Raw genomic sequence first — 15,755 nt, forward strand, 5'->3', positions numbered from 1 at the left:
CTTCTAGAGTTAAATATGGCTAAGCTAAATGAGTGGTATTACTGAAGTGCCTGCATTATAATTATTCTGGGTTTAGTGCTCTGAACAATAATGAAATGGAACTATGGAACATACAATGTAGATTTTGGAGGACACAGGGAGAATTAAATCTCTTGCTCTAGAAGATGATACATTAGTAGAAATGGACGTATGATTGCAATTAAATTTGCTTTCCTGTAGATTTTCATGTCTCTTATGTCAGTGGCCATAAAGGATTGGGTTTTCTTGTTTGTTTGTTTGTTTTTAATACCTATTTTAAATTGGTCCAAAATGATTTCTCATCTGCTGTAGATGACTGGGCCTTTCATAAAGAAAAGTATATAAAAATTCAGCCTGATCTTTTTGGAGAAGGAATATCTTGTATCCTTTTTTACTCTTTTTGGAATATTCCTTATAGGAATAGTGATCATGTTAACTTCCATTGCTTATCTCCATGGCGATTTGTGAGAAATATTATTGGAGAGCAAATGTATATTTTTATGGAAAAGGTGACTTTTGGCGTCAAAACCAGGTACAACTACACAGAATTAAGCACGCTAATTTACTCCATCTTTGTCTGCCTTTACTTTTTATAATAAGCAGTGATATATGCAGTTCTTGTTGCCTAAAATATGTGAAGACTACTAGGGTAGCTGTGTTATATGGTATGTTAGAATTAAATAATTTGGGCATTATGGTTTTGGAAACATTTGCGCCATTGCAATGTAGATCTTTGCAGAAGATTTTTATGAGAACGGATTAATTATAGTTGGCTCTTTCCATGAATCATGATGATTCTAGGTATGAAGGAGTTTAGATTAATTCAGTGCCATGAAAGAATTTACTTTGGACATTACTGCGTGATCATTTTGTATTGAGCTTCATTATTAAATGATTTCATTTTGGAGCTTCAGTTCATCATTCAGTTCACTTAGACTCTGTCTTGCCTTCATATTTACTGTTATTGCATAAAGATCTATCTACTCAGCACTGCTGAGGCCACATCTGGAGTCTTGTTCCAAGGTCTGGGCTCCCCAGTACAGCAAAGACACTGGCTTACTGGAGCGATTTAAGCAAAAGACCATAAAGAGAAATTAAGAGACTGGAGCATCTTTCACGTGAGAAGAGGCTGGAAAAGCTGAGATTGTTCAGCGTGGAGAAAAGAAGGCTCATAGAGATCTTATCAGTATATAGAAATAGCTTATGGGGAAAAAACAAAGAATGAAGATTCTTCTCACTAATGTCATATGACAGGACAAGAGGTAATGGGCACAAATTAAAACCAGTGAAATTCCATCTGAATGCAAGAAAACACTTTTTCACAGTGAGAGTGGTCAAGCACTGAAATAGGTAGCCCGGAGTGATTATATCCATCTCTGAAGGCATTAAAAATCTGACTGGACACAGTTCTTGGTTCTTGGTGATCCTGTTTGAGCAGGGGTTGCACGAGGTGATCTCAAGAGATCTCTTCCCACCATCAGCTGTTTTGTGACTCTGTGAAGGTGAGGAGGCAGAGGTGACAACCATTAAATATCTATTCTGCTTTCTTTATATGATGTCTTTTCATAATTATGGATGTGTATGTTGCTTCTTGTAATGAAGTTGGATCATTTTCACCTCTGGAATGAATCAGATTTGGGGCTTTCTTATTACCTTCATCAGCAAAAATACATATACCGTTTTAACCTGCCCCTGTGATCATCTAAGGATTAAATCACGTAACTAATTTAATGCAATTTTGCATTGCCATTCCTGAAACTTACCATGATAAATTGGAAGCTTTTTTGCTGTTTGCATCTCTAAATTGATAAGCCCTTTCATCTTATGTATAGTTCTTCTTACAAGCTGAGATCTCTTGGAAGGTCTGACTTCTTTCTTTGAGTGATGCCATTGGTGCATGTGCTTCAGCAGAGTCTGAACAGGATGCCACTTATGATGCCATATCTACAGCACTAGCCACACTGCCGGTCAGGCTTTTGTAGTTTGTTGGCTATCATTTGTTGTTGCAGAGGATGTCTAAATCTACATATAAACCTTTTGAATGACTAAGTGAAGCATTTACTGTCTGGTAACGAGTTCCGTGGTACTCAATGTCTGCTGCAAAGAGAAGGACATCATCCTAAATACTCAAGGGGGTATGTTGCAAATATAACAGGCATTTGAGTTGCTGATTTCACAGACAAGTAAGTTCATCAGAACATTTGCACGTTAATTGACCAAGTTGCACAGCACAAACACACGTGAGGGTCAGCTCTTAGGACTTGTCAGGAAAACCACTGGCCTTTTGAATCTTGAGGGTCCCTGTTGTTTCTACCAAGTAAGGCGAGTATTAATTACGGCAGTTAGTACTACAGAGTGCACTCACTTGCTTTCTAAAATCAAAACATTGTTTTAAAAGTTATTACTTGTTGTTATTTTTCTATTTTCCTGTTCCAATCAGCTTTGATGATAGGGAACAGACAAAAGAGTTTACGGCCCGTTTCCAGCACCACTCAGTGATATTAAGAACTAAAATGGGTAATATTGAAGTCATCATTTTGCAGCAGTTGCTGTGACATAGAACCCGAATCATCAGCCTATAGCTGTGTGGTTTTATGTAACAAGTTGTCATTTGTTAACTGCAATCTGAGTAATTTCTTCTCTCCATATTTCTCAGTGTTCCATAAACTTCACTCTGAGCTATGGGAATCAAGTGTACAGTGTTATTATTTAATGCAAATGTGAATGTACTTTTCCTGTGTCAGGAAAAGGAACAGCAAGCCTCGTTGTGGGGAACCATAGCAATTAAGTTTGAATTGCTTTCTGTAAGTTCTTCTCCACTCTCAAATACTTTCTAGGGAAAAGAAAAAGCAACTGTTGTGTGTATATATATCTACATAGACATTGGATTGTTTCATGACAATGTAAAGGGATGCAACCTTTGAATGCTGCCCAGGTTTTCATGACAAAACCACATTACAGGTTATTATGGAGTACTCTTCTTCATGAAGCTTAGATATTTCTATACCATTTGGTGCATGTAATCAAAGAACAAGTGTTAAGCTTGCATCTCTTAGTGATGATTATTGGATATTATGCAGTGGCTCTGAGTATCTCTTAGGTATCTGAGCTACTACAAGAGTTTGTAGTTTGAGGATAACAAAATTAGTAATGGCACTGAATCTTAAGATTTTCATCGGCTTCTGTTTTTAAATCCCTTTTTTTAGTGTGATGTGTAAAAATAGCATTTCAAAGCAAAGTACTCAAAAGAAGGAAATCTCTGTTATTCCATTAACAGAAGTATCTTCTGTATCTTTATTTTGCTTAAAATTTTTTCCCATTTTCCTTGCTGTTTGGAAATCTGAGAAATATGCAGTTCTGGAGCGGTTAAAGGAGAAATATCTCTGAGCAATTGACAGAACCACCCTTGTATGACATGAATAATTCTCAGTGCTAGGGGATCCAAGTAAATTTCAGTGGCTTTCAGTGGCTGTTGTAATGAACCTCCCTTTGTGGAGTGATCCATAAATATGTAATGTAATGTAGTGGTAGCCTAGCTGACAGGCAGATGGTCAGGCCCTCCCCAAAGTATTGGCACCCTTCTAGGTGGAAAGCAAATGAGAATCTCATTAGACAAAGAGGTATGTTTACTTCTTTATGAAATAGTTATTATCTTATCTGCATGTGGAATTGAATGAAAAATACACTGAAGGAATTGGTGAAATTATGTTAAATGTTTATAGACGGCTCCTGAAGTTTCAATGATTTTAGCATGAATAAAGAACTATTTTAATACAACTCCTGTAGGTTTCTTACCAAATGTGACAAACGGGATTTAATATAGTGCATTGTCGTCAGCAGCATGTGACAGGCCAGGATTCCTAACTCCTTTCACTAGTACAACATCCTGAAACCAAGTTATTGCAATGAAGGACCTTCTCTGTATTTTCTGGGGTTGTTGTGCCATTCAGGTATTACATAAACAAGGTGTACAACAGGTCTGACATATAATATGTGAAACCTTAAAAATTGAAATAAGTATGTCTGCTAATTTGATACCATTTCAGTTGCAAAGCTGGGGGCTGGCTTTTCAGGCTGACGTTAATGTGATAAAACTAAGAAGTGTTTGCTTAGCTTAGAAGAATTGTAAATGGCTCTAACACTGTAGCAGAAATGCTACTGGTTCAAGTCACAGCTTGAACCAGTGATTGAGCACCTGGTGGGAAGGCAGGACCAACCTAGGGGAGCTCAGGTGCAAACAACAGGTGCAAGCAATGCCCCTGATTGACCAGAAGGGGTGAAGCCAGGATCCAACCCTTCCCAGACCTCATTTAAGGGTTGGCAGTGAAGGTGAGGGTATTTTGCTGGATCCCTGCATGCTTAAGGACCTTGCAGGACAGCCCTTCTGAAGGTAGGCAGCTTCTTTCCTTAATTTCTACACATACTGCTGTTGGATTTGAGCAGATCCTTACTTGCTGTGGCCTGCGGTCTTGCTGCTCTGCTGTCTTGTGCTTTGCATCACCTTACAAATATCCAGTGTTAATTTAACAAAAAACAAACCCTAGTATTTGTACACGTGGGGCTACATCAGATTGGTGTGAAGGATATTGCTTCTTTTATCTTGTAATTTTGTGTACTTAGTATTTTATTTGTGTTAGTTAACATCACGTAGACCTTTACATCTGTGTTTTGTCTTCAGTTGCATGCATATTCCAATTGCATTTGAGCTCCAGATAAGTAAGAGCATGTAAATGGAAACCAAGTTCTAAAAATTAGAACCTTGGCCTGGTGTCCCTTGCTTTAAATAAAAAAAAAAAAGCTGTTCCTGTCCCAGATATTTACACTTAATATCCACCTATTTCATCTCTATTGAATTATTCATACATGTATATGTGAATACTGTATGTAAAACCTTTCATTAGAGATAGAGGGCTTCTGAGTTCTGGAGCATATACCAATATCTCCTCCTCAGGTGTTTCTTTGATATGCCAGAACATCTTTCTACTGAAATCTTAATCCAAAGTTTTTACAGTGAAATGAGTTTTTATGCAGTTTCCAGTCACCATCAGAGAGAGCTTTTTCATGATCCCTGTTTCTTCTGCTAGGAGTGGTATTTTCATGTTTCATATATAATTTTTTTCTTTGCTGACTGATTTCTATTAAAATCTGTTTATTGTTTTGGAAATTCATTTTGAAGTGGCATATTGCATTACCACATCCCGAAGCCCTCTGCCCTTCTTTGGAGTCTGGGCTTTAAAGTGTGGAGGAGGAGGAAGATATAGAGAGAAATTTTTGTTTCTCAGGATGTCATTGCTCAGGAATATCCCAACTGTCTGGTCATGGGGGGAAACTTACTTGGGTAAAGCTGCTGCCTTGTGAAAGTCAGAAAAAGCACTGGAAGGGTGTGGACAGGCCAGGCTACTCAATGTACTTATCTGTACCAGTGGGGTGATTTTTGCAATCTCAATTTGAATATTGTTTGTTTGCTGGTTTGTTGCTTGTCCAGCCACAGAGCTGCTCCCTCTGGCACTGAGTGCTGCTACCTCCTCTCTTGGCACTCCCATCAACTTTCCTCCCAGCCTTCCCTCCTCTGAGCTTCCTAGTTCTGTTTTGTCTGTCCTACTTAGTCTATTTCCAGATACCCTGCCATTTTAATGCAATTTATGGCACCATTTTGCTTAGCTTTGCATTTCCTGTTGAAGATTTGATTCAACAACGGAACGGGTATTTTGTGTTTGTGATCGTGAAAAGTTTATCCAGTAAAAAAACTACTGCCTCATCTAGTAGTTTTCAAAGCCCATTCTCTCTGCATTTGTGTATCTTGTCTCAAATGCAGGATACCTGAAAATTATGTTCTGGAGTATCAGTAATTTCATGTTTGTATGAGTTTAGTTTAGTTACCAAAACCAACCAAACAAAACCCTTTAAAACATTAGAGGTAAGAGAAAAGACTGAACTTTTCCAACTACTTTTTTAAGGTTACAAGAAAATAACTTTCACAGAGTTTTTCACACTGTATGCAGTATTGTGAGATCACTTCTGTTGAAAGCTTATCTTTGGATACTCAGCACCTTTCAACTTGAATTCCAATAAAATGGATGCTTATCTTTCCTTTCACCTCAGTAGGTTTGGGATTATACCATTAATGCAGCAAATAAGGAATGTCATATCTGCTCAGTAGTACAGATTTGCTATGGTATAGCAGGGAAAAGTGATCCAAATTTGGCTTTTGTCCCCTGTTCTCGAAGAAGTCCCAGTTTAATGGTCACTAATGTTCAGGAATTCATTATTGTGTTTAATGTCACACAGAAGTTCAACCTCAGTCTCATTAGGAGCAGGGATCCAGTTAAAATAAGCTTTCTTCAGATGGGTGTTTGGATGAGCAAAACACCGCAGTATCTTCTTTACGATACTTTATGTAATGGAAGCGTAGTTTTCAGATTGCAGATTTTATTCCATGTCTGTATGATTATTTATCTGGAATGTACATGGGAAGTAATTTAACACACAATTTCTTGCATCTAAAACACTGTGTTTCAAGTAGTCTGAAGTTACAATACATTTCATGCTTGAAATAATTTAGATTTGGGGAGGTTTCCCCTTATTGTTATGTTCCTGAATTTTCTCCAGTTCTGAATGCTGGTACTTACTTAAAATGTTACTTAGCATAATTAATGCTCAAGGTTAAGATTTTTCAAGTCATTGCTTTTCAAATTTAGCCTTCCTTGGATTTATTTATCTAGTTTTCAAACATCTCAGTTTGGAGTTGGACCTTGTAAAGCTAACTTTCACTTGTTACAGGAAGGGTGTGTTCTTACCTTGGCTCTGACCAGGTAAGGCAAAACAAGGGAAGAAGGAGGACAATGTAAATCTGAATGAATAGTAGTTTCTAACTATTCTGTTGTTTCTAATAGTACAAGTAAACTCTCCTATCTACTTTGGTGTGGCAAGGGTATAATGGAAAAAATCTCAAGTTCGTCTTTCTTCCAAATACTTAATATCCTTCCTGATTTGAATGATGCTGCCAGCCAGTGTGTTTAGGTGTCACTTAAACACCCATCTAAAACAGGTTGTCCTATAATTGGACAACCCATTGTAATAAATCAATAAAGAATGTAAAGTTCTGGCTGTGACAAGGAGGTGATCAACTATTGTTGGCCTGAAAAACATTCTTGATCCGGTTCCATATTCTCTCTGACAAAAGCAAATTGTAGAGACCAGAAAGTTTGCAATACTTAGGAAGTACTTTCTAATGGGCAGTATTTAAATCCTCATAAGTTGTCCTTAGACACTCTCTGCTCTTCTACAGTTTCTCCTCTTCCTCTATCCTATACAACACAAACTTTTTTAGAACTTTCACCTGGAGAAATGAATTGATTCCAGCTGATGCTGGCTTTGCAATGTCATGACAAGAGCACAGATTAACAGAATTACAAGTATGGGTTTTGAACTTCAAGTATGTTAATGCCTTGCTAATTTAATGGCTAAAATTGGTGATTTTGTTGTCCATAAAGTGTTAGCTGTACTTTAATGAGTTATCATTTTGGGTGCCTGAGTAAACAACATGACTTTCAGTAGATTTTAATGGATTTTTCACTACATGAGCACCAGTGAATTTGCACAGCATGAGGTCTTGTTGGGCAAAGACTCTTTATATTCAACTTACATCAAGAAGAAAAGTTGATGAGCTTAGGCTTGAAAATATAAAATACACCTTAGTTGTTTGTTTTTGTTTCTTATATATATCTTGTTTGAAGCTTTCTAACTCTTCTTCCTGTCAGGCTAACAGTGTTTTCCTCCAATTGCACTAGAGAACAAAGTTTAACATTAAAAAATTATTTGTATTGAACATGCTTTTCTAGGTAAAGTCAATATCAAAAGGGTTCTCATGGTAGATCATCTTTCAAGTGCTGTATTTTGCCCTTTTGCAACTTGAGACTGAAGAGCTATAGTTACACAAATACTACTTTTTTTCTTTTGATAGTAATAAGGAGGGAGGAAAGCCCAAACTTCTGTCCCCAAGTGAGACATAAAAGTGTATGATTGAAAAATGCCATTCTCACCTCAGTGTAGAATGAGAAATGATATTATCTAGATGTGATTTAAACTAGATGAAGAAATGACATCATAGTATTTTGTGCTAATGACTTTACTACCCTGCTTATGAGAATCCTTCTACTGATTTAGTGGCTTTGCTTTCTGTATTGCCAACTCTTCCCATGTCTCTACTTTCCAGCATCAGCTGTCTATCACTTTGTTGTTTTTCTGCCATTTGCTAATACTTAACTCACATTACTTCACTAGCTCAAAAAATGTAAACATTAAGTTTTATATGAAACTTTATACTCTTGGCCTAATCACCACAATTGTAATAAACACTCGTGATTGTAAACAGTGGCAGTTATTGGCAGAGCATAAATATGTATTGAATTCCAAGTGTGTATGGCTGCATGCATTGATGTGCATGCTGGGGAAGTTGGCTGTGTTCTGCTTGTACATTAGAAAAAAGATTTGCAAGAACACGTTTCCATGAGCTTGTACTGAGGTCAAGTTCAATGCAGTGATATCTGAATACAGGTATCGTGTACCTAAGTGCTGTGGTTTGCGTTTTTATGAAATGAGTCACATGGTTTACATTGTTTATTGTGCAAAGATTAACTTTGGTGCAAAGGCAGTCTCTTACATCTGCTTGGATGGTTTCTACTGCAATGAGCTTTTCCATATTTTATGGCCTCTGACTATAAATATGAAGATTTTGGAGAGTGTTCATGTATTTGGGGATTTAGTTTCTTCTCATGTAGATTCTAGACAGGCAAGTATTTAATATACTTGAAGCGTGCAAACCAATTAGATGAAAAGGGTGTTTCAGTCTTTATTGTATTGATTATTTGCATAGATGCAGCAACTTTTGATTTTATTCCATGTCTTGAAAATACTACTCTGATTTTTATAATTGAGTTTTGTAAGGTTTCCATGTGTTGAATGTCTTGGCACTTCTGCAGTAATTGAGTGGAATGCCATCTTGAGAAATTTTATCCAAAGGACTGTGATTATATTTGCTTTACTACCTATGTAATTACTTCTGTCATTTTAGTAATGGGGATTGCTGCACTATTGAAAGTAATATCGAGTGGAGAAGTGTTAAGAGTGAACTTCAGATACCGTATTAAATGTATTGTTTTCCTTTTAGAAGAAAATGAACTTTTTAAATTTAATGAAGAGGATCTGTTTTAAACAATATAGGAAATATGATATTTTCTTAAATTAATTTAAAATGATGAATCAGACTTTCCCAAGTGTTAATGACAAAATGAAGAGTGTCTTTAATTGTGAATAATTCAAATGTGTAGTTCTGTATGTTTGTAAAGATTGATGCTTACTGTTTTACTTTGTTCTCCTCTTAGATACATAGTTAAGTGCATAATCACATCATTCTGTAAGAACTTAAACCTCTGACCGTTTGTAACAAACAAGCCCTTTTCTTCACCTCCAACGTTTGGCGCTAGCACACTTGCACCTTTTTGTCCGGGACATATTCTAGTAACAGAAGAATTCATTTTACTGATTATTTGCCATGTAATTTTATGAAAACAAAGTTCTGACATGGGCAGGTAAAATATTGAATTAGTAGTGAACATACCTCTGTCCTCTTGTGATGGATCTGTATTTGCTCAACTACTCAGTTACTGTTTTCCAAAAGCAGACGACCTGTGTTTTTATTCCTAAATACACCACAGACCTGAAGATTGAGTGTTAACAGTTTGAGTTCTGTACAACTTGGAGGCTATCAGTCTTTTTGTTACAGCCTATTGAAATGTAAAACAGCAGTTTCCACCTTGTGTGATGGTGATCATGGAAAGTTCTTAAATTGTTAAGTTCTTCAAATGCTCTGAATATTATGATTAATGTCCTTGTTAACTATTTTAAATGCTTGCCAGTAATGCACATTATTCCCTACTTCTGCTTTAGATTGAGTATCTCCATACAAATAAAATTTTTCAGTAATCTAATATCTAACTTCCGCATTCTGAGAAATTACATTACTGAGGATTTGTTATAATAGTGTATCTATCTGCAAAAATACCTGAATGAGCTTTACATTTCCTTCAGTTTATTTTCTTCCCAACCTTTTTTTGAGAGTAAACCCCAAGCTTCATTGATAGTTGTCTCTACAAAATATCAAGAGACAAATAGCTCACTTCCACTTTGCCTTTAGAGGTGAGATGGTTTGAGTTACAAAGTACAAATCAGAAGAAAAAAACGACAGGAGTCTGACCCGTTAAAGGCAGAAGTATTTATCATGATGTTGCTGGTAATCACGTTTTAAAAAAAGGGCCATAAGAAGAATCTCTAGTAAAAAGTAAAAAGTCCAGTATTGTATTTAGGTACTACTTTTATGAGCATTATTTTAGTTATGTTATGCATTTCTATGTAACTGAGTCTCAGCAATGACTGTTGTGTGCTTTGCAGATGATAGACCCAGAACTGAACATAAATTTCATGAACTTCTGGGTTAATATAAGATGTAGTGTTGAAAACCTGTTAGAAAATGATGCTAGTAGGCTCTATTCTTAACTTTTTATGCTTTTGAATTTTTGTATCATGTCAAATACAGTGCTTTCTTGTCTCCAAAGATTAAATGTGCCCATTTTGCCTATGTAATATTTATATATGGACAGGAAATAGAAGTCAGTATCCAGATTTTTTGACCCCTGAGATGTAATATTGACCTCAGTGAGTATTAACTTCTCAGATCAATAAATGCTGTTATTGACCTCAAAGAAAAATCAATAGCAGCTTGTTAATTTGCAAACTATGACTGCAAGAAAATGGTACGCATTTTGTTCTTCATTATCACGTATTTATATCTATATTTTAACGCCTTCAGTATTTCCACCTTGAGATCGTCATGTCAAAACATTTCAATCCTGGCTGTTAGAAGCTTGAGGAGACAGGCATTGTACATTATAGAATAATTGATGAGTAGTACGTGTTATTTCCCATATCTCATAAAAATAGCGCCCTGAACAGTTGTATATCACCTGTGTTGTTTTCATTTCTTGGGTAGTCCATTTCGTTTCATTTTCTCTCTCAAAACATTGCATAAAAGTACTATATTTTAGCTGCCAAAAACATTTCTACTTGAATAATAAAGGGGATGGAAGACAAACTGTAGGAAACAAGGAGACTGAAAATGATCACTGTAAAAACCATAATTAATATACAGTAGATTTTTCCTATTTGCATAAAGATGACAGGTTTCTAGGCAAGAATGTGCTCTTCAGCAAGTTGAAGTTATAACTATGTGACTATATTTAAAAAAAGTTTTAAATGACAAAGTATTGGTGGAGAGGTGTTATTTTGTATCATAGCAGGTTTTGTATATAAACACTGAAATGTCAGGTTTTACATAGTTTGAAATGTCTAAAAAATGCCTATTGCTGAAATTCAAATGTCATAACAGTTCCTCTGCATATATATCACTTTGATATTTAAGCTTAAAAACCTCATAAATGATTTAATATTACTTTGGCCTTGTTATGATCTGACTGCCAAAAAAGGCAGAGGCTGATTATTATCTGGTCTGGAGAGTGGTGTTTTCATTCACAGAAGACAAAGCACAAGTCTGTCAGCCTTTTACAGTCATTAATTCTGTCTGATACATCTGCAGTGATCTTGGCAAACTGATTGCTATGTTTAAAAAACTTTTCCTTCATTAAGTGACAGCGTGAGAGGTATTCAAATGCAAAAATAAAGCACTGGTTCTATTTTTACAAACTGTAGTGGCTGCAGGTTTTTTTTTTTGCTAGTTTGATGGCAATACAATTTTGTCCTTTAGTTCCATGAGCTCCAAGAACTTTGTGCATCCATGTAGTCCATCTGAGGGATGAGGTTAATGGTATTGTATTCATCCTGTTGATAGGAAAACCAAAGCATAATGAAGTTAAATGAAAATAAATGAGCACCAAGGTAGACTAATCTCCGAGTGTCAGGAGAGGATGCTGGAACAGGTCTGGAAGGACATCAGTAGCGATTATGCAGGTTCTTTTCTCTCTTAAGGTAGTAGTCCTGACTCATCAGGTAGGACTGTATCTATCCATTGACATTTCCTACAAAAGTCTACACAGACATCCCAAATCATGGGAGCAGTTTCCTATGGATTTGATGTTCTGAGTCATCTTTGAGTAACCACACATTTTGAGTCCTACTAGAAAAGAGTAAATGATGGAGGAAGTTGGCAGATTCTGTGAGGGCGGGAAGTTCCTAGTCATGACTCAGGAGTAGAGAGATCATATTAGTCTTACAGTTTAGGATTATCCCTTTTCAGTCCACACCAGCTGCAGAGCAGCACCTGGCTATGCAATGTGCCAAAATGTCTTATCAGAATTTTAGTAGTAGAACTGGGAATAAAATCTAGGCCAACCAAAGCAGTTCCTCATAAGTGTGAATCAAATGTCTCCTCGGTATTGCAAGCCACTTATTTTTTTCAACTGCTGTCTAGTCTGCTCAAGAACAGTGCTACAGTGACTGGATATCAGAATGGCCCCAGCATTACAGAATTACCCCACCATTACAGAAGATGGTGCTGGTGTCAGTTCTCATGGTGCCTTAATGGTCATCTTGCACATGGTGAATTTTCTACTCTAAAAGTATTATCTTCATAGTGTATTGGAGCTCAAGAAAAAAAGCCTTAGGAATTCAAACTTCCAGTCCTCTGCTATGAACATCTAATGCATTGTTTGGTCTTGAAATATCCTTTGTAATTACTAGAACTGTTTACTTAGCTGATGGGAAGCTCTTAAGACTGGTAGTAGGTCTGACTTACCCAAAAGAGAAGGAAGAATAATATAGTCCATAATTCCTTTAAAAAAAAAAAAGTCTTCCTAAGAATCCAGTGTGTGTGGTATGTCAGAAGGAGTTCATTTTGTAACTATAAAATCACTGAATATAAATTCTCAGTTTATGTCACTGATGGCACATTCACCAATTTCCATAATTGGAACATTTTGAGTTTTTGCACTATTGGTCAGTGGGGCATAAACTAGCAATGTTATGTGATGAGATGTTCAACTCAGCTCTTTGTGCATTACTTTTACTCTCTACGTTTTGCGTTAAGAGAATTTTCCATTTACTTCCTATTTTGGGAAAAAGTCTTGACATTATTAAAGTATATAAAATATTTGATGCCATAAAATGGATCTATTTTAGTTTGATAAACTAGAAATGTGCTGCACTGTGAGGGTCATAGCTTATAATACATACTGTTAGTAGTTTTTCATTTTTCTATATTAAGAGATTAGTGAAAAATAAGCTCTATCAATTAAGTTTTATTGCAAAATTATCTTCAGATGTACAGCAGTGAAGATGATATTGAGTGATAACACTAGAGTGGATTTTGTATAAAGCAATTACAGCTTGAAAACCACAATCTGAATGAAAATATTGCTCAGGGTTTTTTGTAATCTGGTATTAATACCAAAAAACTCTTCCTTTAGAAAGTGCTTAAATTACCTCTATTAAGCACAAGACATTGCTGAGGTGTTAATGTGTGCTATTGACTGAAAAATTCTTCACAGATTCCTGCCTGTACTGTTCATGCTTTGACAAATCTGTAAAGTGCATATAAACACACAGTTACCCTTATTAAGATGATTCTCTGCTTATAGGATTGCCGTGTTTTCTAAAATATACTACTTTGTATGAAAATCAGAGTTCTTAATGAGTAGTTTATGTAGGTGCACTTTGACGCTATGGAATCTGTTACAGACAATGATATACTTTAAGAGAAGCAGCAAACCTTTCTCACAGTACAGTGTAATAAATATAGCCACATATGTTTCCTCGATGTGTTATTCTGAAGTTGAAAGTGCACTGAGCTTTGTAAAATGCATTTCAAGAACTTTGGAAGTGAATTGTTTAATTCTGCTCATAGTTAATGCAATCTATCTGAATGCTCAAATTGCTCCTATCAGGGTGTTCCATTGTGCCACTGCACCTTTGACTAAACAGGCATTCCCTCAAAACACATAAAGGACTTGCTTAATTTAGAAAAACAAAGAATTGTTCAAGAGAAAAACAAAAACAGCCAGTTCTGTTCCTATTTGTGGCACAGGGAGTTTTGCATCTGATGTTCACTCTTCTTGTTTTGGAATAGCGTCATTCAAAATGTTTTATTGGGTTGCATCTACAGGAGCAGTTCTCTAAAACACTGGATTTGGAACAGACTGAGTAGTACCTAAAGGAGGGTCAAATTACTTCAGAAATATATCAGTCGTGCTCCCTTGTTTCACTGTAGATAAATAGTTTGCAGCTCTGACCGAATCTCCAGTGATGCCAGCATGAATCAAGACAATTGAGTCAAGTGGTTACAGGTTTCCATCCTTTCAAATTGATCAAATTGAAATAGCCCATTAGGAATTGATTTAAATCAGTTTAGATAAGCTCAGTCTTAGTTCTGGCCCTTGAGGCTTTGGCTACCGAAAGTTCACTTGAAGCTGGACATACACCAGCTCCACAGGCCATCAACTTTATTAGTGTGGAGATAAGCTGATTAGATCTTGTCAATCAAAGGTGCCAATATCTCAATTGAGTGTCTCTCCCAGTCTTTCTCTCCTTCTTTGTTGCCCGCTTCAATGCTTTAAAAAAAAAAAAAAGAGCAAGCAAGAGAGAGATGTGTGTTATGCATCCCCCTGGTTGTCACCAAGCAGGGTGCAAGGGCACTGTGATGATGTGATGACTATATTAAAGAGGACATCAATTTGTTTTAAAGTGTTTTGATTTTTTATGGTGGCATTAAGAAAGAGAACATTGTGGTTGCAGCTTTACTAGAAAGCAAAGAGTTCTAGAAGGAAAAAAAGTGTTTCTTTGAAACCTACCGGGTCTTTGAGTCTTGCTGTGCCAATGGGCGCTTAAGTGCTCCTGTAACTGGCACACTCTGATCCACCACCGGCTTAGGTACTCTTCTTCTGTCCACATTATTCATTTATATAAAATGAAAAGAGATGTCGATGTTAAATCCTTGCTGAAATAATTTTAAGTATAAGTTAGGAACAGCCCTGTTTGGGGAATGTTTGATTATGTCTGTAATGAGCATGATATATTTTAACAATCTGGGAAATTATAGTGTGAGTTAAGGTCAGGCTAGAACATATGCAGTGGCATATGAAATGAAAGTGAAGCTATACATGCACTGAATGCAGTATGCAGGTATTTGCATCTCTGCTTTATAGAGGGGGAAAAAAGCAGAAAACCAGAGTATCAGCTGCAAAACTGTAGTAGTGCAGTGTTTCAGCTTTAGGCTTCATCATATGGTTAAAGATGGTATAGAGGAAAACTGGGCTTTTGTTCTTCACATCTGAAGTTTGCTCACACCATGCCTCCCTCGTACTTCAAATGCAAACAACAGAAGCCCATCCTTTTCTTCCATCACCCTACACTCACCACCCAATGAAGGCTAGAGCTACAGTGCTGCAGAACTACATTGCCACACTGGATTATCTCTTTATCAGTTATTCTTCACTCCACTGTATCAATTTTCCACTCACCAATCAGACGTTCCTCTTAGAAAGACTGTTTGACTATTTCTTCTAGATAAATGTATTTAGAGCTACACAGATCCACATGGGTGACTTGTCTGCTACGTGTCTTGGGGACAGGAAGGGAATTACCTGCTCCTTACAGGAGACTTCAAGTGTGTCCCCTCCAGTTAGTGCTGCTATTTGGGGATATTCCTGGAAGAAAAAAAAACATATCTGTGG

General features: G+C 36.5%; 1 protein-coding gene across 8 annotated transcripts in view; it reads left to right on the forward strand.

Moving 5' to 3' along the window:
- VTI1A (vesicle transport through interaction with t-SNAREs 1A) overlaps positions 1-15,755 on the forward strand; it is a 249,224-nt gene that overhangs the window by 61,119 nt on the left and 172,350 nt on the right. The window lies entirely within an intron of this gene.

The sequence above is a fragment of the Gallus gallus genome, chromosome 6, assembly GCF_016699485.2.
Source record: "Gallus gallus isolate bGalGal1 chromosome 6, bGalGal1.mat.broiler.GRCg7b, whole genome shotgun sequence".
NCBI lineage: Eukaryota > Metazoa > Chordata > Aves > Galliformes > Phasianidae > Gallus > Gallus gallus.